Source organism: Alligator mississippiensis, chromosome 1, assembly GCF_030867095.1.
Source record: "Alligator mississippiensis isolate rAllMis1 chromosome 1, rAllMis1, whole genome shotgun sequence".
Classification (NCBI taxonomy): domain Eukaryota; kingdom Metazoa; phylum Chordata; order Crocodylia; family Alligatoridae; genus Alligator; species Alligator mississippiensis.
The window spans coordinates 91654105-91676555 of record NC_081824.1 but is presented as its reverse complement, the minus strand read 5'-3'; the positions used below and the strand labels follow the sequence as shown (position 1 = coordinate 91676555).

General features: G+C 43.7%; 1 protein-coding gene across 1 annotated transcript in view; it reads left to right on the top strand.

Annotated features, from left to right (window-relative positions):
- PREP (prolyl endopeptidase) overlaps nt 1-22451 on the top strand; it is a 198942-nt gene that overhangs the window by 75004 nt on the left and 101487 nt on the right. The gene's annotated exons all lie outside the window — the stretch shown is intronic.

Below are 22451 nucleotides of genomic sequence, written 5' to 3'. Positions count from 1 at the left end.
TTAGAGTTCTTCACGAGATGTGAAGTCCTCCTTCTCCTCCTCCAACTTGGGTGGAAACCGCTCAAGCCTCTTATACGGCTAGCAAGCCAATTGCTAGCCGCCACGTGGGAATAATTTAGAAACAGCCAATAGTGGGAAACAAATTTGCATGCGAATGGCGGGAACTCCTTTGCACCGGGGTTGTCTCTATGCAACTAAGAATTGCACCGTGCAAAGAAATCTCCTCATGGCGGGAAATAATTCTGCAGTGCCGAAGCACACACAAAATCATACCCTTTGGGTCATGACAATATTCTTTGTATAATATGTGTTCTATAATTCTCAACAGTTTGCTAGACAAGGTCTTAAAAAGTGCTGTCAACAAATATCCTGTATACCAGGCTTGTCCAACATACGGCCTGCAGGCCACCATGCAGCTCGCCAAGCCATTTTATCTGGCCCGCGGCAGTAGCGGAGCACGGAGCCACGGTTTGCGGAGTGCGGCAGCAGCGGTGCTAGTGCGGGGCAGCAGTGGTGGCGGGTCCACGGGAAGGTGGGCAGGGCCAGCGGGAAGGGGAGGGGAGCTGCTTACCCTCTCAGGGCCCAGGGGAGCGGCCCCGCGCGGCAGGCCAAGCATCGGCAGCTGGCACTGCCAGCCTGCACTTGCCTTCTCACCCGCCTGCTTCAAGCCAGCCCCGCTGCCCTGCCCTGCCCCAGAGCAAGGCGGCGCCTGCTCCCCCCGCCAGTCTCCCCCCAGGCGGTGCGGCTCTCCAGGCTTGGCCGCCCGCGTGTGAGGCCTCAACAGGGCCTCTTCTCATGTGCTGCTGGGGACGGGAGGAGCCCGGCCGGGTCTGCACCGGCCAGCAGAAGCAGCAGCAGACCTGTGTGCCGCTCGGGACTGGACGAGCCTGCACCGGTCAGTCCTAAGCAGCACACGGCTCCGCCATGGCTTCTGCTGGCCAGCGCAGACCTGGCTGTCCTCCTCCCGTCCCCAGCAGCACATGGGAAGCTGACTTCAGCTGCATGCTGCATCTCCTGGCCATGCCAACCTGGTTCTGCTCAGGTGGGTCCTGCAGCACCATGTCAACCCAGGCATGGCACCAGCAGGGCAGGCGGGCCCCAGGTTAACCGTGGCCTGGCCCCGCGGCTTCTCCAGCACCGGGTCAACCCAATTGTAGCCAAGCGGCTCCTGCAGCACCATGTCAACCCGGGCATGCATGCCATATCAACCAGCACCATGTCAACCCCTGCAACTTCAGTGGTGTCAAAGGTCATGTGACATCATTCCTGATATGATACCACTTCCTGTGATATCTATGAATATGGCTCTGTGGCCCACTGGGTGATAAAAAGTTTGTGATCCAGCCCCACATTCAAAAAGGTTGGACACCCCTGCTGTATACTAAGAGAGAAATAACAGACAACAGTGAGAAAAGGAAAAAATGCACAGGGAGACTGATGAAAGTGACATTTGCAGTGCAGCTAAAATGTCTATGCAATAAATTAACTGATCTCAAACTGACCTTCTACCTAGTGTCTTTGTAGATTTCATGGAAGAAACTGGTCTATCTTATGTTGGCTGTTACAGCTTTTCTATTTCTGGGTTGATGGGGAAAATTTTTTATTAATTTCTTCATTTATCATTTATCTTGCATGTGAAATATACTGATTGACAGCAATGGAGAATGCAGTTTTCTCTTTATAGCCAAATTACTACAGCACAGGCCATGGCCATATGCATTTCTCCATGCTATGCCTCTACTCTGCTTTCAGGGATTGTCTCTAGGGACAAGATTTCATGCCTATTCCTTTGCTTTTCAGCTGAGACTGCCAGCCTGTTGTGATGGCTGACCATGGAATCAATCTCTCTGTTTTAGCAACCTTAATTTGTAAAGAATGGGCATACTTTATTTTTAAAAATGTGGAATAGTCCAAGTTTTTTTCCACATCTTTTTATTTGGATTTTTATACTGATTTTGATTTGGGGTGAGATGCTTCTCGGCTAAAAGAAAGATAGATGTTCTACTTTATGAACTAAATCAAAGTTTGAATATATAGCTGTTTAAATGTCCCGGGTTTTCATCTAGAAAGTGCTGTTGGTATACATGCCATCTCTGTTTAAGCATTATCGAGTGCTAGATGTCAGCCATTCTAACTTGTGTAACTTTGGAACTGAGGCATCTGATCAGCTCTTCTGACTTAGTTTTTCCCATAGTTAACATCTCATTAAACTGTGCTGCCCATTTGTTTTTCAATTCATAATTGCACTAATAATCTTTAGTCACTTCATTTCTTGTGTACTGTGTTTAGCACAAGTGGTGGAATTCTGTTGCACATGTTCTCTTTAAATTGAAAGCAAAGAGATAGGGTATCATTAAAGACTCTAGGCAAGCGTGACATTTGATTAGTTCTGCCTTAGAGAGGGCCGCTGTGTCTTGTGCATTCATTGATTCTTGATGTGTTTTGGTGACTGGTGATTAGTTGAAGTTAACTCCTGAATCTGGTGGAAAATGGATTTGACCCTTAAAAAGAGAGCGCTCATAATTGTATTTTGCCACATAGTCAAATAGAATATGGTCTGGCTTTATTTACACAGGATACACTGGCTCTTTAAAAGTTATATACAGAAGACTTACGGATTGAACACATTTTACTCATTTTTCTAACATTAATTTTAAAATAGTGTGCCAGACAGATTTTCTTTCCTCTGTATATTAACATAATGAAAGTCATATTTTTTTCGGTCAATAGTTATAAAACTAACTGAATTTGCAGCATGGCATTTTGTAATAGCTATTGTCAGTTTTTATTCCCCACAGTTCAAATATGCATGGTGCAGTGTTCTGTTTGTTTCCATTGAAAACTTAAAGAAGTATTTTTTGAACTTTCCAGACAAATGTAAGTGCTCATCACACTTTCTCATTCTTCATAAGTGGCACACTGGACAAAGTTTTGTTTTATTTTCTATTCAGTAGGTCTAGTGGGTTTAACTGCACGATTGCTGAGCTACTCGATAACCATTTTAAAACAGGGATGCAACTTAAAATGGAGCATCTTATAACACATTCTCAAATGTGAACTTTGAACCAATATCAAATACTAGCAAGAGTTGCTAACACACCCTCATGCACACCACCACTATCCTCACCAGGGATCCTGGTTTTCCCTGCTAAAATACTGCAAATTCTCTGATTAAAAAATCACAAACTCTCTGATTAAAAACCCAAGAATCCACGATTAAAATGAAACATCACTATATATAGGTACCATTTGAACACAATGTTTCATGGAGATTTTGACAATTTGAAAGCAATTTGGAAGCCTACCAGTGCATCAATCACAATAGTAAAATAAATTCTAAATTCTTATAAATTTTGGTATTTGATTTTGGGTTTATTTTGTGGAGTGCCCCCTTAGCTCACCAGGAAACAGGTCCAGGCCTTTCTGCACCCACAGACTCCTGGCCCTGCCTGTGCCCCTCAGTCCCCACCCACAGACCCCTGGCCCTGCTGCTGTCTCATTCCCCGCTATAGCCTCCTGGCATTGCTGGTGCCCCTCACTCCCCGCCACAGCCCCCCAGCCCTGCTGGTGGCCTTTGTCCAGCACCCACAGTCCCCTGCCCCCCAGACCTGCCAGAGGGGGTCCACTGGCAGGGCTACAGGGCCAGGGACCCTGGTCTGCTGCTCCCCACAGCAGCACCCAAGCCCCGGCTGCCACCCATGGGGGGCAGCAACTGCTGCAGGGGAGCAAAGCACAGAGCCTGGCTTCCATCCCCCCCTGCCCCTGCCCGTGGGCAGCACAGTGGGTGGGCCGGGAGCGATCTGAGGCCCTTTTGCGCACCGCGGACTGTGGCCAGTAGCCCGGACACTCCAGGTCGGGGAAGGCAGGCGGCACGCTAGAATTAGGCACAGACGCTTAATGGTTGTTTAAGATTATTTACTTACACCGAAGATGGTCGCGGTGTAGGCTGGAACGTTTCCAGGAATACTTCGTTTAAATCCTAGTTTTAGGACTCGGACAGAACTCGTAATTCACTCACACAAAGTTGTCGAGGCTCCGTGGAACTTTTGCGCACAGGGAAAGGTACGTCAAGGGATCATTCAGCGACGGGGAGAAGAATCGATAGGTGATCAGTCTATCGATCAGCTAGCCACAAGTCAAATCTCCTTAGAGGCACTTAGCAGCGTGCTCGAAGTTCTCCAACTTGGGCGGAAACCACCCAAGCCTCTTATACGGCCAGCAAGCCAATCGCTAGCCACCACATGGGAATAATTTAGAAACAACCAATAGTGGGGGGTTGAATTTAAATACAAATGGCGGGAACTCCTTGCAATGTGCATTTCTATGCTGCAAAGAAGAAATGCACCCTGCAAAGAAAGATTCAAATGGCAGGAAAATAATTCAGCGGTGCCAAAGCGCACACAAACAAAATCCACACCCTTGGGTTGTGACATCCCCCCTTGCTGAAGGCATAGCTGAATTATGCTACACGCTCGTCATTCGAGGAGTTAGGAGTTTTATCACGAGTCGCTAACTCAACAAACAAACGCAAAATTTACCAACACAAATACACATAATCAGGTTTATAACAAAAAACTACACGATCAGGGCTTCAGTGGGCATTATGGCGAAGTCGCGCGTCAAGCCCTCACTTCTCGATGATGTTATCCTTCTCGAGGGCTTCTCTTCGCCATGCACTCTGAACTTCGGATCTGTAAACAAAACTCTCAAAAAAAAAAAATAGATTAACGTATCTCAACATATTTACAAAATTTCCATGGAACCATACTAGTGTTTGCTATTCTAAACTACCCTCTCTTGCACACTTAACTAGATGAAATCGTCGAGGAGCCGTCATCTAACTCTTCTAGGTAACGGAAACCTAACTCATAGGCCAGTTGCCATTGGCCTGCATCCCCTAAAATCCGAAGTTGCCACTTATTGAGTCCAGAACGCTGTAGGAGAAATCCAAACATGTATTGCTCTTCTGGTGTTCTCTGTGGCAATGATGGAAGATCGGATTCATGACGTTTTATGCCTTGAATTCCGGTCGGGTGTCGACCGTCCCGATCACCGGATAATCTTGGCTCCATCAGGTTACGCAGTCGTGACAGCTGATGAAGGAGGGGCCAGCTAGTCAAGCTTAAACTCCGTGGACATGAGCTCCAGCCATGAGACTATAGCCTCGTCAGACTTCATTTCAGATTCTTTATACAGCTGCTGTAACTCCGTCCAAGCATGAATGTGACTGGTGGCGGCATCTTGCTCATCAATCACTTGGTTGATTGTGGCTGTAGGACAAGCTGTTTTTTAGGGAGTCGATGTTGTTACAGGCTGAACTGCTGCTGCGGGAGTTGCTGCTGTTGTTACTGCTTCAGGCAGGAGGGGCGGATGCACTCCTCTGCTCGATTCTCCCTTTCGTCGGCATGAAGGCGTGGTCGTCAGAAACGACGCTGCGTCGGTGGGCAGAGTCGCCGGAGACGACGCTGCGTCGTTGGGCAGAGTTGCTGACCGAACTCTCACGGGTTCCTCCGAAGCTCCACCCTTCTTTTCCGGTTCTTCCACGCGGTCTCCCTCTTGCTCGGCGCCATCTTGGACCGGCGCTTCAGGATCCTTTTTCTCAGCCGCTTCTTTGACCGCCTGAACAGCCATACGCAGCTGGGCCTTTAAACTTAAATTCTTGTTCATTAAATCAGTTATCGTACGGAAAGTTGCAGTTAACACTCCCCCCTTGTCGTACTGTGGGGCCACCCTCTCATCCGTGGCGCGTTCCTCTGTCTCCAGATCTTCGCGGAGCTCGGATGGAAGCTCGCGACCCCTTAATCTAGACGCCACCATAAAAGGGGAGAACCGGCCGATCGGCACCGGTTCTTCACTCTCCCGAGCATGTCTTAGGCAACGGGCACACTCCCGGGTGAGAGTCGGGTTCACTGCGCCCGCCAGGTTGACTCTGGCGAGGGACACAGTATCGAGGGGCCTGAACAGGACCCGCTCGTCGCTCATCGTACACCTGAATGCCGCGGGGTGCAAATACACTTCCCTCTCTCTTGGGGCTCCGTCTTCAGAAGCTCCCTCTTCTCCCTTCAGCGAAAGACGTCTGCTGATAAATCTCTCACCCGTTCCGCCCGCCTGGTGGTAAGCGATATGTTCCTCCAGTTCCATAAAACTTTTCACTTGGCGTTTTTCACCGCGCCAAGGGCAGTTCTTAACTAATTCTAACTCCAGCGTGCTTTCTCCTGATCCCATCCTTGTCGCCATGTGCGGGCCGGGAGCGATCCGAGGCCCTTTTGCACGCTGCGGGCTGTGGCCAGCAGCCCGGACACGCCTGGTCGGGGAAGGCAGGCGGCGCGCTAGAAGTAGGCACGGACGCTTAATGGTTGTTTAAGATTATTCACTTACACCGAAGATGGTTGTGGTGTAGGTTGGAACGTTTCCAGGAATACTTCGCTTAAATCCTAGTTTTAGGACTCGGACAGAACTCACAATTCATTCGCACGAAGTTGTCGAGGCTCCGTGGAACTTTTGCGCGCAGGGAAGGGTACGTCGAGGGATCATTCGGCGATGGGGAGAAGAATCGATAGGTGATCAGTCTATCGATCAGCCAGCCGCAGGTCAAATCTCCGTAGAGGCACTCTGCAGCGTGCTTGAAGTTCTCCAACTTGGGCGGAAACCACCCAAGCCTCTTATACGGCCAGCAAGCCAATCGCTAGCCGCCACATGGGAATAATTTAGAAATAACCTATAGTGGGGGGTCGAATTTAAATACAAATGGCGGGAACTCCTTGCAACGTGCATTTCTATGCTGCAAAGAAGAAATGCACCCTGCAAAGAAAGCTTCAAACGGCGGGAAAATAATTCAGCAGTGCCAAAGCGCACACAAACAAAAATCACACCCTTGGGTTGTGACACACGGATGGAATGGAGCCCTTGCAGGGGTGAGTGCGGGCTGCCCACTGTGGGCTCAAGTGGTAGGGACCGTCTCCCGAGCACTTTGTGCACCTCCGTGGATTTGGGGGGAGGGCATGCGCCCCCTTGATTTGTTCGTGGGGTGGGGTGTAGGCTGCCCGCTGTGGGCTAGGGCTCCCTGCCCTTCCCGGGGGCCTGTGAAGCCCAGCGGACAGGACCCAGCACAGCAGGGCAGAGCGGGGCCAGGCAGGGAAGCTTATTGCAGCTGCTGTGAGCCCCACACTGCCTTGGCAAAGTGCCCCCTGCTTGTCCCAGAGCAGAGGGGCAGCAGCACAGGGTTGTGCTCTGGGGCAGGCAGGGGATGCATCGCCAGGGCAACGTGGTGCTTGCAGTGGCAATTAATTTCCCTGCCTGACCCTGCTGTGCCCTGCCATGCCCACCGAGCTGCAGAGACCTTGGGGGGAGGGCAGCAGGACAGAGATTTCAAGCCCGCAGTGGGCAGCCTTTACCTGCCTCTGTCCCGTGCACAGATCTCAGGGACATGTGGCCCTCCTGCCCCCACAGATCACGTGCAGCAGCGAGGAGCTGGCTCCACTCCCCCCCCGCCCCTCAGACAAGCCACCTGCATCCCTGTCCCGCTCTTTGCCTAGGCCCTGCAGCCATGCATTGAGGCTCCAAGCTCCATGCACCACCTGGCTCGGCAGCAGCCCCAGCCCCGTCCAACACACTCCCTCTGTCCGTCCTTCCCTATGGAGCCCTTGAAAGCTGGAAGTCTGCCAGCCTGCAAAGAGTTCTTTGCAAAAGAGCAAAATCCACATGTTTCTCTGTTAAAACGAAAAATCTGCATTTTTCTCGAGTAAAAGGGAAAACGCATGTTTTTTTTCTGTGGGAAACCGAAAACCCAGATCCCTGATCATCACCTTAGTCCAGTTCCACTCCTGGTTCTGGTTGTAGCACCCTAAGACTGCATATGATTTGATGTCTCTGAATTTTTTGATTGCTATCGCATGGTTACAACTAGGTTGAACCAGCTGGGCCCTAACAAGAGTCCTGTATCATCTTTTGTGATGAATTTGAGAGCTTGCTTTTAGTGCCATTTGCAGAGGCTCCATGTTCCTCAGGGCTGGATGCTTAGTGTCTACACAGTTCACAGTGGCTTTACAACGGCTAAGTAATCACTGTGGAAAGATAACTGCTGTAATTTAAGAAATAAACCATGTAGGAGACTTTTTGATTCTCTCCCCCTGATCTTTTTTGGTGGGGCTTCTCTTCAAGTACCTGCTTCCTCTGTTGCTCATACCTTTCAGTAAGGTGGAAAAAATAAAAAAAACCAAGATTCTTGGCAGTTTCACACCCACTGTTTACCAGTGATGGACCTAATTAATATTGTTAATCTGATCTTATTGGTAGGGACCTACTGAAATTGCGATTTCACAGAAAACTTGAAATTCAGCATTATCCATGAAAGCAGGAAATAGCTACAAAACAAAGGAAAAAAAAGAAAATTGACTTAAAATAAAATGCTGGCTCCTCAAAGGGAGCCAGCAGTTCTCATGGCACAGCAGCTTGGCTGCGTAGCCCACCGAGGGAGAAGGGGGGCTGCCGACACACGGGGGAGCCCAAGATGAGAGCCCTCACCACTGATTGGCTAAGAGGGCACCTGTTGTGCAGCTCTGCCCCACTCCACCAGTTGGTTGTGAGGGGCAGAGCCACTTGACATACAGCCCTTCCAACCAAACTGTGGTGAGGTGTGGGGGCATACAACAGATAGTCCTCACAGCCAGTCAGACACATGGGGGGCTCTGGCCACAATAAGCCCTTAAAATGGCAGCCAACCCCTTGATCTGCCCATGGAATCAGCTGGCTGCCTCCTTGAGTTGGGTAGACCCCCTACTTATTGGTACATAGGAAACCTAAACAGCAGTGGTACCCCACTGAAACAGTAGTCATGAAGGCAGTAGTGTGGTTTGATTTCCAGTCTGTGTTCTGGTTAAGAAGCCTGTCTTCATAAACATAACTGCTAAAGCGTATTTAAGCAAAAATATATATTTTGAAGAAATTGAAGATTTAAGAGCCCTCATTTTAAAGTTTCAAATTGCTGTTGACACTGTCAAGTGGATTTCTCATTCCCTGATTTGCAAACAAGTGCTTTAGAAGACTTTTTTTCCAAATGTGTGATTAAAGGAAAGACCAGTTCCTAATTAGCTTAGCATTATACGTCATTTTTTCAGTGGCTATTATATCAAACTTACTCTGAGAACACTGAAAACACACTGTGGAATTTGCTTGCTTATTATGCCAGCAGAACAATAAAATCTCTCCTATTAATCACGTTGTATTGACTGCTATTCTCTGCAAACCTGAAAGCACAACAATTGGGCATTTGTACTGGAAGGTTTGCTAATGTACTTCTTTTGATGCACTTTATTGTCTTCCTTTTTCTTACCATGCCTATTCATGTTTCTGTGTCTGGCAATAATTTTGTTGTTTCCTTTTCACTAGAAATAAGTGTGTTCCCTTCTATTAAGTTGTCAGCAGTATGTGGTGTTTTGATCATGTATTCACAATTTAAACAAAAAAGCTTCAGTTGCAGAAAGAAATAAAGCAGTGCACTCAAAACAGCAAATAATCGGGGGAAAAAATCAGCTTTACCTAAAAACTTAAGGTACAATTTCCCTCAGACACTTCTGATATACTGTGGCTAAACTACCTTGTTAAGCCATCCTTTGCACTATTTTATTAGTGTACCGCCTGAGAAACTGAATTAAAGAACAAGGGGTTGGGCCTGTTGTAGTAGGCTATGTAGAGGCAAGTAACAAATAACAGTCCCCAAAGTAGAGAGATCTCAATTTACCACATTTACACAAATCCAAGATGATTCTGAATTTAAGATGACCCCCAATAATTCTATTCTAGACATGATAAATGTATAAATTTGTTATAATTTTTCATGTCTAAGATCTAATTATTGGAGGTTATCTTAACTTCACCCCCTCCTCCCTCCGCAGTGAGGCAAGAAACAGCAAGGGTCATATGTGGTGGGGGGGTAGGCAGCAGGGGAGTCAAGTGACCTGACCCCTGCCCCTTGCCAATTGTACCTTCCTGGTACGTGCATGTCCCATGCCTGCCTCCATAGTGCTTGTAACCTGCCTCCTGCCCCCTGATACTTGAACTCCTCCTGACTCCCCCATGGCATCTGTACCCCTGCTTGCCTTCCCCTGCACTTGCCCCTGTTCCCCCCTGCCATTCCCTATGGTGCTTGCATCCCCTGACACCTGCCTGCTTGCCCCCTCCCACCACTGCTGTCCCCCTGCCCCTTCCTGCCTCCACACTGCTGCTTATTTTCCCCTTGTAGGTCTAGCTGGGGCCCTTCTCCAGTCAGTGGTAGGAAGCACAGAGCACATGCTGCCTTCGGCCCCATCTTGGCCATGCAGTAGCATCAGCTGCTTCAGCTCAAGACCCTGAGGAGCAAAGGTAGGGGGAGGAAGCAGAGGCAGCAGCCAGGAGGTGGGAGGGTAGGTGATGGGGGCCATAGCTACAGTTCCAAGTCCAACCCTGGGTTTGGAGTTGGGGCTGTAACTGCAGCCCACCCACCTATCTGAAATATAAGATGAGGGTCTTCCCCCACCCCATGTTGAATGGTGGTGGGGGGAACCTTGTCTTAGATTTGAGTAAATATGGTACAGCTTTCTAAGCAAGCATATGAGTGCAGGCTTTATCTGTCATTTGAATTTGGAGGTTAGGCAGACAACTTTGTAGACTTCTGTTAAAAAATAAACAAGCAGCACTTAAAAAGCAACATCAAAGGGATGAGTCAGTGATGATACTTAAAGTGCTTCAGAACATTTGGAATGAGTACAATGTGGGGTAGATAAATAGGTGACAGAAGTTACAAGATCACCAGGCATCAAGAAAGTTGAGCTGTTGGGAAGGTATTTAAAAATAATGTAATTAAAATTGATTTTTACTGCATCAGTTCAAAGTGAATCTTTCTATAATTAGTATTGTAATAAGGCTGATATAGCCTGGTTTTTTGAGCTAGGATTGAGAAAACAATTTAAGCCTTGGGAAACATGCAGAGGACTCAGGTACCTGAGAGTTTGATTTTAAACAACATAAGAAGGGGGAAGACATTTAATCTGAGGAAAAAGTTTTCATGATGTGTGGCAGTTCCAAAGAGATTTAAGAGTTTATACTCATGCATTCTATTATTGAAATATACATTTTCTGCACTTTGCCACTAATATAAACACCTTATCAATATCAAATTAAACTTGAACAAAGAGATATTAAGGTAGCTCATTTCTAGCTAGACTTCTTACATTTTTCAAAATCGTTCAGTTTTCTGCACTAGTACGATCATCCTCAGTACCTGCACAGCTGTTTTTCTTTATTGATCTGCTGTATGGTGATCCTTCGCGTCACTTTAAAAAATATATATTTACTCAATGTTTCAGTGGACATAAAACTGAAATCCTAAACCTTAAATAGACAGCTCTGCTTATAAAGTTGCTTTATTTTTTTCTTAGGGTTTATTTAATGCATTTTAGCTTTTCTGAACTTTTTAATTCAAAGAAAGAATTTCTTCCTTTTTAAATGTATTTTTAAAATTCTGACCGTATTCATGTTTCCTGGTTAGTAAGTAATCATCATCTGAATCATGGATGCAGTTCAGTGAAAGGACTCTTATTAAGAATACAACAAAACTGAGTTACCTTCAGGGGAAGGTTGATCTCAGTATAGGATCCTTTATCTCATATATTAAAAAATCAATTAGATTTCAAATGACCAAGAGGCTGTTACTTTTTTTTTTTTTTTTAAGTTTCAAATCTTACTTTTAAGGATCAGACTTCAGTGCTGTTTGGTGTTACAAGAGTATCTGTCATAGGGTAAGCTTGAAGCACTGTTGTGGATTAGTAACTCGCAGAGACAAAAAGCTAAGATATAAATGCTCAGTTTTCAGCTTAACATCTTATCCTGCTAAAAAACTTGAAAATGCAAAACATTGTAACACTTGATTTATTTGAACTTGTGATATTGAATTTTTAGGTTTTTGTAGCTAGTCAGTATAGGGTTGCTTAATTGTATATGAGTGCATTAAAAGTAGTTATTAAAAGTAGAATAATATCTAAGGGTCATGACATAGTCTTAACTAGCACTATTTCCATAAACTGCAAATCTTGTGTCACTAATCTTTTGGAATTCCTTGAAACTTAGTCAAAATAATGGCTAAAGAAAGAAGAACTGGTTGGTGTGATCATTATTAAGTGAAGATCTCTACTCAGTGAGGATCTGTTCAATATGCAGCTATCACAAAAGAAAAAAAAGATGCTTGGATGAGTAAGAAGTGGGGTTCAGAACAAAATGGGGCTTGTTGACACACCACAATAGAAACTGGTGGTTCCGTTTAACTCATCCTGTCTGAAAGAGGATCTTGAAAAGCTAGAGGGCATTTAGAAAGACTTTCCAATAGATGACAGGATCTTTACAGTTTTCTTTGTTAGATAGAATATTTCTAAACTTGAAAAAAATTATTCTGGATGGTTGGAAACTGAATTTTAAAACTGCTGATATATTCCTTGTTGATATATTGGAAGTAGAGGGTGCTGGACCACTTTTTCATGTTCTTGCTGCCAATTGTGATGCTCATCTAGTCACATATTAACAATTCTAGGCTGCTTGGTCATATAGATGTTTGTTTTATTGACTGTGGTGCTCTTTCTACCATTCGTGTGACCTTTGGTGGGTCAGTTAATGTTGTAGTTCTATCATTTGTAAGACAAGGATAGTGAAGCTTACCTTCTAACTCCCATCTAAGTCCCTCTGAGACTAAGGGATGAAAATGCTGCAAGTGTTGCTATCATCAGCACCTCTCCTCTTGAGAAAGGTGAAGTACAGAATTATCACTATTTTCTTCCATCTCCCTTTTCAGCACATGAATATAGAGGAATCACTTTTAGTAACTGCACAAACAACTTCTTTAAATGAAGTTAAAGTTGTTTTTTAAATCTGCTTTAATTTACTGGTTGCTTATCCTTCTTATTACCAGGATAAATATCCCTTGTAGATTTAACTAGCACACTTTTTAAAAAAATTATAAAGTATCTTTTTCCCCCAAAGTTCTTAAAGGTTTGGCTGAGAAAATTATATGTCAGCCGTGGTAATGTCAGTATAATGCTTTAGTAGTCAGATAGTCTATGGTCATAACTAGAAGTGTCCTGATACGTCTGTCCATATCATATTGGCACCGATAAAAGGAAAATTGATATTATCAGCAATTGGCCTTTTTGGCTGATGTGGCTGATAATCTCGCTGATAAATGCCACGTGGATGCGCACAGCCGCAGCAGGCATGCAACCAGCCCGACAGCTTGGAGAGCAGTGTCTGGCTGGTAAGTCTGTTGTTGTGGGGGGAGGGAAGGAGCATGTGGGGGGCAGATTGGGGCCACTGATGAGGGAGAGAGCGGGGCTTGGGCTGGGGCAGTGCCTCACAGCCAGGGCAGAGTGCAGGATGGAGCTGTGAGAGGTGAATCTGGGGGGTGCAAGGAGGAGGGAGTGGATCCCCCTGCTACATGCACCCCCAGGGGAGCTATGGGAAGCGTGTGTCCCCAAATCTGTGCATGGGGTAAGGTCAGGCTGCTGCTGCGAGCTGGATCCAGGGGCAGCAAGGCTGGCCTGTCATCTACTCCAAAACCTGCAGCCATAGGGGGCCTCACAGGTAAGGTGCCCAATACACATAGGCAACGAAAGTGGTGGGCTAATGGGGCTCAGCCCCCCCCCCCAAACACAGGGCAGCAGCAGGCATGGCCTTAGGGCAGCCCAGCCACAGGGTCCTATAGCAGGGGGGAGGGGCAGGCATGCTGAGCTACCCTGCACACTCACAGCCAGGATCTTAGCTGGCCCAGCCACAGGCAGGTAAGTTTCTTTTAATGTTTTTTTTTATTTCCATGGTCTTGTGGGGAGGGCAGATCGCGACCCGCCAAAGTGCAGGAGAGAGTGGGGTAGGGAAAGGGCAAATCATTCACCCCTGCCCCTGGCCTATTCCCTCCTGCACTGTGGGGATTGTCCCATGACCCAGCCTGGCCCCCACCACCATGACTGGGACCCTGGCCCATCCAGGTCATGGGACAATTAGAGCCTGGCAGCTCCCCCAGAGGCAAGGTGCTGGGCAGCCAAGGTGGGGAAGGACACATGGCCCTCCCTATCATTGCATGGGTGAGGGCGGGCAGCAGCTGTGAGCTAGACTCAGTCTCTGCTCTGTGTCTCCGTGCCTTGCCACTGCCGATTTGAAAGCGGAGGGCTGTGCCACGTGCCTCACTGCCTGGCCTGCCCAGCAGTGGGTTGCACATGGCAGTGCCCGCTGCTTTCAAAGCAGCAGCAGCGAGGTGTGGAGACACGGAGCAGAGGCTGAGCCCAGCTCACAGCTGTGTGCATCCATAAATGTGTCTCCAATGTTCAGCTGATGATATCTGTAAAATCTCTTGAATTATAAAGCAACAATCTTTTAAACTTTTAAACTGAGGAACTTGTCCTGTATTGTAGTACACATTATCTACAAACGAATGGGCATCCAAGCCTACTGTGCTGGTATCATGCTTATATTTTCTAGTTGTTTTATAAATAGATTACATAGGGCCATATTGTGTCCTGAACCAAGAATCATAGTAGGAAGTAATGAAATGATTAACAGCATCTCAGCAGGGAGAAGAAATATGTCTATACAAAGGGTTGCTCTTTTTCTTGAAGATTTGGTTAACCCTGCCATCTGTTAGCACAATAACCCAGCATGTTTGGGAGGGGGGCGGAGGGTGTATGATATGGTAGCTCTAGGGTGGTAGGAAGGTGTATCCATTTTCTTTCTAGCTCTGCTCTTCCTTTCTCCATCAAGTAAAGGAATATCAGGAGGAAAATTGTGGCAGTTTTCAGCTGTTCCTTGTTCTGCATAAATAAGTACTGTAAAGGCTACACAGGACATGTCTACTCATGCAATTAATATGAAGCAATAAATTCCAGTGCAGTTTGCACCACAGTTTATTGCTCCCGTGTGAGCCATTTGAATGTGCACCCAGGACCACAGCATGTTGAGCTGGGGGGGGGGAGCAACCTCAGCTGGCAGGAGACCCTGGGGGTCAGCCTGCCAGCCCCAGGCTGCTCCTAGCTAGTTCAGTGGGCTGCAAAGGGGCTGGCAGGCCCAGTAGGCAGCCCTCACACTGAAGCACCCTTTGTACCCCAGCCAGCTGGGTTGGCATCTACACGTGTATTGCTGTGGAGTAAATAACTACCTCAGAAGAGTTAATTAGTTTACTTCTTCCTAATAGCATTGCACATGGAGATGCTGAGTCGTTTACTGCAGAGCTTATTAGGTAACTCTGCAGTAAATGTCTGATGTAGATGCACCCACAGTACTTCAGTTTAGACCATAGTCTTACTCTTGGAAATCCAAGAATATGGGTACACATCTAACACATAGACCAGTTTAAATCAGTTTAAACTTGAAACAAACAGACATCCAAGCCCATTAAACAGGTTTAAAGCTGCCCACTATGAGGCTTGCTGGGCTCAGTGCTTTCTCCCTGTCTCTAGTGCTGGGGCCACAGTACTTCAACACCTAAAAGGTGAGCGTTTTACCTGGATTGCTAGGGAAGTGTCCAGGTGGACATCTCTAACCTGTGACAGTTATGAGCTAGTTCCTAACTGATGACATTTGGGAAGGTTCAGTTGTTACTTGTGTCCACACCCAGAGTTATACTATATTGGAATGAGGTGAAGTTGTGCAAGAAAAAATTCTGTATAAGAAATTCCATTCTTGTTTCTTAATACAGGCCTGTTTTTCTAACAGAGGCTGTTCCCTCAAAAATATAAACAAACAAATAAGAAAAAGCTGGATATTGTAAACACCTTGTTTTAATATCCATGGAAATTTAATGGCATGTGTCTGTTAGTGTTATAAATGTAAAAAAACAGTTCTTGCACTTCTGTCCCAATTAGCTTAGCATTTTTCTCTAAAAAGAATGCTTACATTTTTAAGATTAGTTTAGGTATAAATTTAAGTGTCACATTTCAGGTGGTGTTCGTAATTGCTACTTTTCTGGAGGTGATTTATTTCAATGAGCTAATACTCTAGGGTTGGGAAAATGTTCCAACATGATAACCACAGCTCTTAAAATGGTGACTATATGCTAAATCTTAACAACTTCATGTAATTAAGCAATTTGCTGTCATAAGTAACACTGAAAATGAAATGATTGTGTTGATTGACAGCTGAAGGTTAATTATTAGGTTTTTTGCAGGTGATAAGTATGTATTGCTAATAATCAGCATATTCTGTAGTTTTTTTTAAAAATTGCATGGAAATAAGAGTAAGGAATGATATTTAGGTAGGACTGAAGTGCTGACAACACTACCACTCTGATATTATGATGCTTGTATTTGGCCCATAAAAAAATGTCTCTGCTGAAAGTTGACGTGAAGTGTTCTAGTACAGGTACAACTTTGATTTATTAAAAAAATAAATAAAATCAGCTCATCTAAAGTCCTAGAGCTTCCACAAAAAACTTTGAAATACTGTGATATCAAGAATGTATTTGCCATTTTAAAAACCAGAAGGCTTTAATTCCTACCCCCTCCCCATCCACTCTCCCCACTTCAAAACAATTTTTGGTGTATTACTGAGTTGCAGTACATACTTGGCTGTTAGGTGTTTTCAGCTAGATATCAAATTCTGAGAATGAGGATTAATGAACTGTAGCTGGTTATGTGCACACAGTCACCATTTTCATTTTCACTGTACTTTTATACTCTGGATTGTTCTGAGTAATTAACCAGCTGATTTTAAATAGCATGCCTAATGACCTGATGTTTGGCAGATGTCAACAGCCCTTGTACAAGTTTTTACAGACTCTTAAGTATTGTACGTCACTAACAATTGTATTGCTTGCAAAAATTGTTCCAACAAAAAGGGGAGACAGAGTATTGGCTAAATAGTACTGTAATAAATTGGTGATTGCAATTATGTGGGAGCTAGATCTAACGGTGTGAAGAGATTAACAATTATACTACATTTAAATTATCCTGGTTTACACTGGTTCAATATGACCCTCAATAGTGGTTTTGTCTGTCCATTCCTATACTGGTACAAGTGTTAAACTGCTGTAATTTTAAGACTGTTTTATTCATTTTTTAAGTTTCAGCAATTTAGCTTCACTTCCAGTGGTATAGAAGTGAAGAGATGAAACACTTACGCTTGCTGTTTAGATAAATTTGCAACCTACATAATGATATACAAAAAACTAGAACTTTTGGTTCTAAAATGATACCTTTTAGGGAGTACCTTTTAGGTATCATTTTGGAACCAAGAGTTTTAGTTTTTTGTATGTCTTCTTGTCTCATACCAACACGGCTACCAAGTACACCCCTGACAACCTACATAATAACATCTTTCCATGGAGGAGCATTAGAAAGCTACATTAATACATGCTTCATGCTACCCTGTCTTGGACACTGGTTGTGACATTCTGTAGTTAAGCTGGTGTAATCATTTTCAAGACAACCTATCTTTTTCACCTGCTCCTCACTTTCTGACTCTTTATTTCTCAAGATGAATTGGTGTTTTAAATTAATATTTAGGCAAGTGTGCCTTTGAAATGCTATAGTTTATTCTCAGGGCAAAGCCATGGGGGAAGGAGAGTGAAGAGAAAGAAATGCTTCTTTCCCATTTGTGAAATAGATACAATTCCTCTGCCCTTTTTTTTGAACCAAAGTGACTTGAGTTTGAACTATGAAATTTGACTGGAAAAAGGTTTTATGGGGTTGTTTATGATTGGTAGATGGGGCTCTTAAAATAAAACCAGTTAAAAACATTAATTTCTACTGTTTGTCATTAAGGGATTACTTTAGCATTTGGAAGCTTAAAGACATAACTATAAAATACCCAATAAACAGACTTCAGTACAGAGCACTGCCAAATAACTTGGGCTGCCGACATTACTGGCTCTCAGGGGTTGGGTTTACCAGAACTACTGAACCATTTTTAAAAAGTTGGGTTTTTTTTTTTTGTTTTTTTACCAGTTCAAAGGCCAGTAATTGTCTCCTTCCCGGCTCCCACTTCCAAATTCCAAATCCTGGCAAATCTTTTGTCCCTCCCTAGTATTCACTAGCCATTAGAAATCTACAGCTAGCCTTGGTGTCTGACTCCCAAAGGATGGAAGAAGGTGTGGAAGTGTGTAGCCACCCAAATATGATGATGTTCTTACTGTGCTTCCCTCATTGGTATCTCAGAATTGTAGCCCTAGTCACACAAACACTCATTCACTAGGCTATATTTCCTGATAGGTTAAACCAAAAGTAAATTTAGAAAAAGGTGATCTAGCAGCCTGCAGATGAATTTGGATCATACTCCGTCTCCTGTTTAGTATTTCTTCTTCCAGCTGTGGAGACCTACTATTGATTGGTCTGCAGAAAACAGAATGTGAATGCTAAACTCTCTTCTCACACTTTTGCTACTAATAAAAAACCATCCAAAATTCTGACAGGCCATATCCTAGGTAAACCACTCCAGGATAAGGGGGACTCTTAGTCAAGGTCCTACTTTTTCAGGATAGAGGAATAGCTCTGAGATTACCAATCCAATCAGCCTGGCCTGTCAAAAAGACTTACTCATGCTGGAATCAAAAAATGAAATGGGAGATTGCAATCTTGCATCTATAATGAAGTATCTGAAAGCAGAGAGCACTATGGCTTCTAGCATAAGCCAAAGGAAAATCTAAACTCCTTAGCATGCTGAAGGAAGCTACTGCAGCCAATTCCTGGATTCTTTCATATAGCCATATATCTTGCAAAGAACAGCATGGTGAAAATTAAAGGAAAAATACAGCTAGTGGAAGTCCAAAAAGACCTGCAAGCACTTAACTTGCTGTAGTAAAGCAATTTCTATTATTGCTGATGGGATTAGCCAAAGGAAGGGAAAGAGAAAAATTCTGAATGGAAGAAAACTGAAATCCAAGTGGTTAAGGCTAGATAAAAATTCAGTTGCAGCATGAGAGTTGGGGAGCACAGGGTGTTAATAGAAAGCTTTATGTATCCTATGATTGAAGATTAGAGGAAAGGAAAAAAAGGGGTTGTCAGAAACGTCTAGCCAGTTAGATCTAATTTTTAGTAGCTGACGTTGGCACCCCAAGGGCAAAAGAGGTGTTTATGTTATATTAAATGCGTTTTAAATTTAACTTAAACATATTTTAAGCCATGTAAAACATATTCAAGACTATGTAGATAGTTCATCTTAGAAAAATAAATCCTAAGAATCTGAAAGATACATCAGTAAAATAAAGTTCTCAGAATTAGAGTTCTCCAAGATCTTTTTTGCATGGTGCAATACAAAGACATCAAAGTTACCTTTAAAAAGCCCAGCTCAGGTACCACAAGCAGTCTAGTTGAATTATTGTGGCATTTCATCTAAGCTAATTTAACCTGTTGAGAGACCTAATATGGATATACTGTTTTCTGGTTGCATATGTTTAAACAGCACTGGATTGTACTGTGTAGATAATACTCTAAATGTCAAAAATAGTAAATGAACCTAAGTGGGAAGGAGGAAAGACAGAAACAATGTGAGTATCAATTGCAGCTGTTTTCTGTAAGAAAACAAAGATGCAGAAAAAAATATCTAGAGCTCAAAGGAGAATAGTTAGAAGAAGTAATACACAGTTTTCTTTATAAAAAAAAGTGAAAGGAATCAATGTAATTAATAATTTTAATTAACGCATGATTTTCACTCTTCAAATAAAGGAGACAACACTGTGACCAGAAAGTAACCCACAGCAATATATCTGCTCCCAATGTACAAAAGCTTGCATAGGTAAACAACATAGTTAAATGTAGTCATACTCTACGGCATAGTCTCCATGCCCAATGACCTTTAATGTAGATGTTTATCAATCCAGTATATATTAGACTGAGTTATATATTCCAGATAGAAATTTCCTAACCCCCCCAAAATTTTAACACAATAAAGGAAAGAAATAATACATGTGCCCTAAAGGTCTCCAGAGTATAAAACTTTGCAGTATTCAGTTCTAGGGTGGGGAAAGGAGTGAGGACCGGTACCTATTATGTTACATCATAAAGAATGATGTTTTTGTAACAACTGACATGTAAATTATATTACATTGATTAATCTGTCAGTGGCAAAGTACATATCTGAAAGAATACATTTTTCCTTCCTTTTCCTTCCTTCTATCATAGTATTAAGTGTCTTGATTACTCACTTTTAAAAAGTTGATACATCACGTCTCTCATTTAAACTGACATTATCACAGGCAATAGGTTCTATACTTCAGTACTATAGTCATAGGTGTAATAAGTACCTAGAGCCGCCAAAACCAAATTATACAAGTGTTTAAGGCTTTTTTTTTAGAGCAGATTAGGTTTATCTTTACTGAGTTTTGATAGCCTCTGTAAAGTCTCTACGAGGAGACAGAACAAGAAAAAAACAAAGTGCATACCAAATTCTAGTTAATCAACTAGCAGTTCTCAAAGTACAGCTTCTAAAATCATCATATAGCAGAATGACAGCTCTACTGTAGTTAACATTGGGCATCACTTGGCACAGGAAAGTTTCACTAATTTGGAAAGTAATAAATTGCATTTATAACTTCTAATGACTCTTGAAGCTATAATATCAAACTGTATTAAAAACTGAGAATTTAAATGGAATGAATTGAGGTACGAACTTTTATTTCTAATTTTGGTTCTTTTTGTGCAGTTTTGCCCATTGTAGGTATGTAGAGATGTTTAGAGTTTGAAACTATCTAATAGTAGTTGAACTATAAGCAATGAATGCTTATTCTGGCTCATGATAAGCATTCTAGTTCATGGTTTGAGGACTGTATTTGTGCAGGAAAGATTATCAGTCTTTTACAACATGACTGACAAAAATTGAGATTGATCATAATTTTACTGAGATTAAAATCTGTATCCTTACAAAATAATATTTTCTTTAGTATCTAAGAAGGTAATTGACAGGTATTTACATTGTCCATAAAAGTTGTTTCAGAACATCAGAAGGAAAACTCCCAAGTGAACATTAATAACTGATCAGTAACTGAACTACTTGAAGGGTGGTTCCAAAGAGGATGGAGCTAGACCAGGGGTAGGCAACGTTCTTTGGCCGGAGTGTTGAAAACCTCCACAGTGCCTACCTTGGAAGGTGCTGAAGTGCTGGCATGCCAGAAAAACAAAATGAGGGCAGGGAGTACATGGCAGGATGCCCCTGCCCCCCAGCCCTGCTGCCCTTTGCCCCCCACCCAAAGCACCTTCCCCCCAGCCCTGCTGCCCCTGCCCCCCCAGCCCTGCTGGTCGTTGCTCCCCAGCCCAGGCTCCCGGCTGGCAGCAGCTACCCATAGCTGGGGCCGGCTGTAGCTGACAGGCTGCAAACAGCTGTGCTGGGCTCCAGAGCCCCGGCATCAGCTCTGTACTGGAGCGTGCACCCGTGCATGGGAGCAGGCAGTGGGGGAGGGGCCTGAGACAGTGCAATCCCGGTCTGTTGCCAGCTCCCGGCATAGAGCTGGTGACTGGGCTCCAGAGCCTGGTGCAGCTGTTTGTATCCAGCCTGGGCTCTGGGTAGCTGCAGCAAGCAGCAGGGAGGCTGCAAACAGCTGTGCCAGGCTCCACAGCTCCAACATCAGCTCCATGCGCGTGCTGCACATGTAATTATAGATGAGGCTGTACAATTAATTTATGCAGTGTCAGTAAAATATTTTCCATCCTGATCTGCATATGTCTGATGTACTTATCAGTCCCATAGTATTACAAATAAAGCAAAACCAAAACCCTAAGATGTTAGAAACTGGGAACCTTGAATAACTGAGGAACTTTATGGGGAACAGAAACTTTTATATGCTTCTAGCACAAGGCATACAAATGAATTTGATAATTGGTACATCAGTTAATATCCTGGCTTCATGTAAAATTCCCTGTGTCAGAAACGGGATATTGAGGTTGCCCAGATTGTCTGAAACTTGTATTACAGTGGTATAAAGAGTAGAATTTAATTGGCTTATATATCACAGTTCGTGAAGAGACAAGAAGTTTTCTCAAACCAAAATTAATTGAGAGAACTGAACTTTATTACTGTACTAGACTAACAGATTACATTTAATGGGTCTAAAATTCCTTACTCATCCAACTTCTTTAGTTATTTTCTTCTTTTTTTGACTCTCAGCAATTAAAGCTTAGCTATTATTTACTCCGGTTATTCTGTTTTAGCTTATAACATTATTAATTGGGGGATGATTTAAAAATATGTGTTGGATTACATTATGTATAAAGGTGCATTTGATTGTATAGACTAAAATCCATGTTTATTTTGTCCCCATATATGAGATTTTTAATGTTATTGCATCCCCTAAAGTAGAGTCTTATTTTCAGCATGGCAGAAACTGTGCTTATGGTAAATTTGTACAATAGTAAGTTTAGTTGATTGGTTTAGGTTAATATATATTTGGTTTAATCTTACCTCCATTTCTTTCTAGCATCCTATATATCTATGACAAGCAGTTAAATAAGAATAAG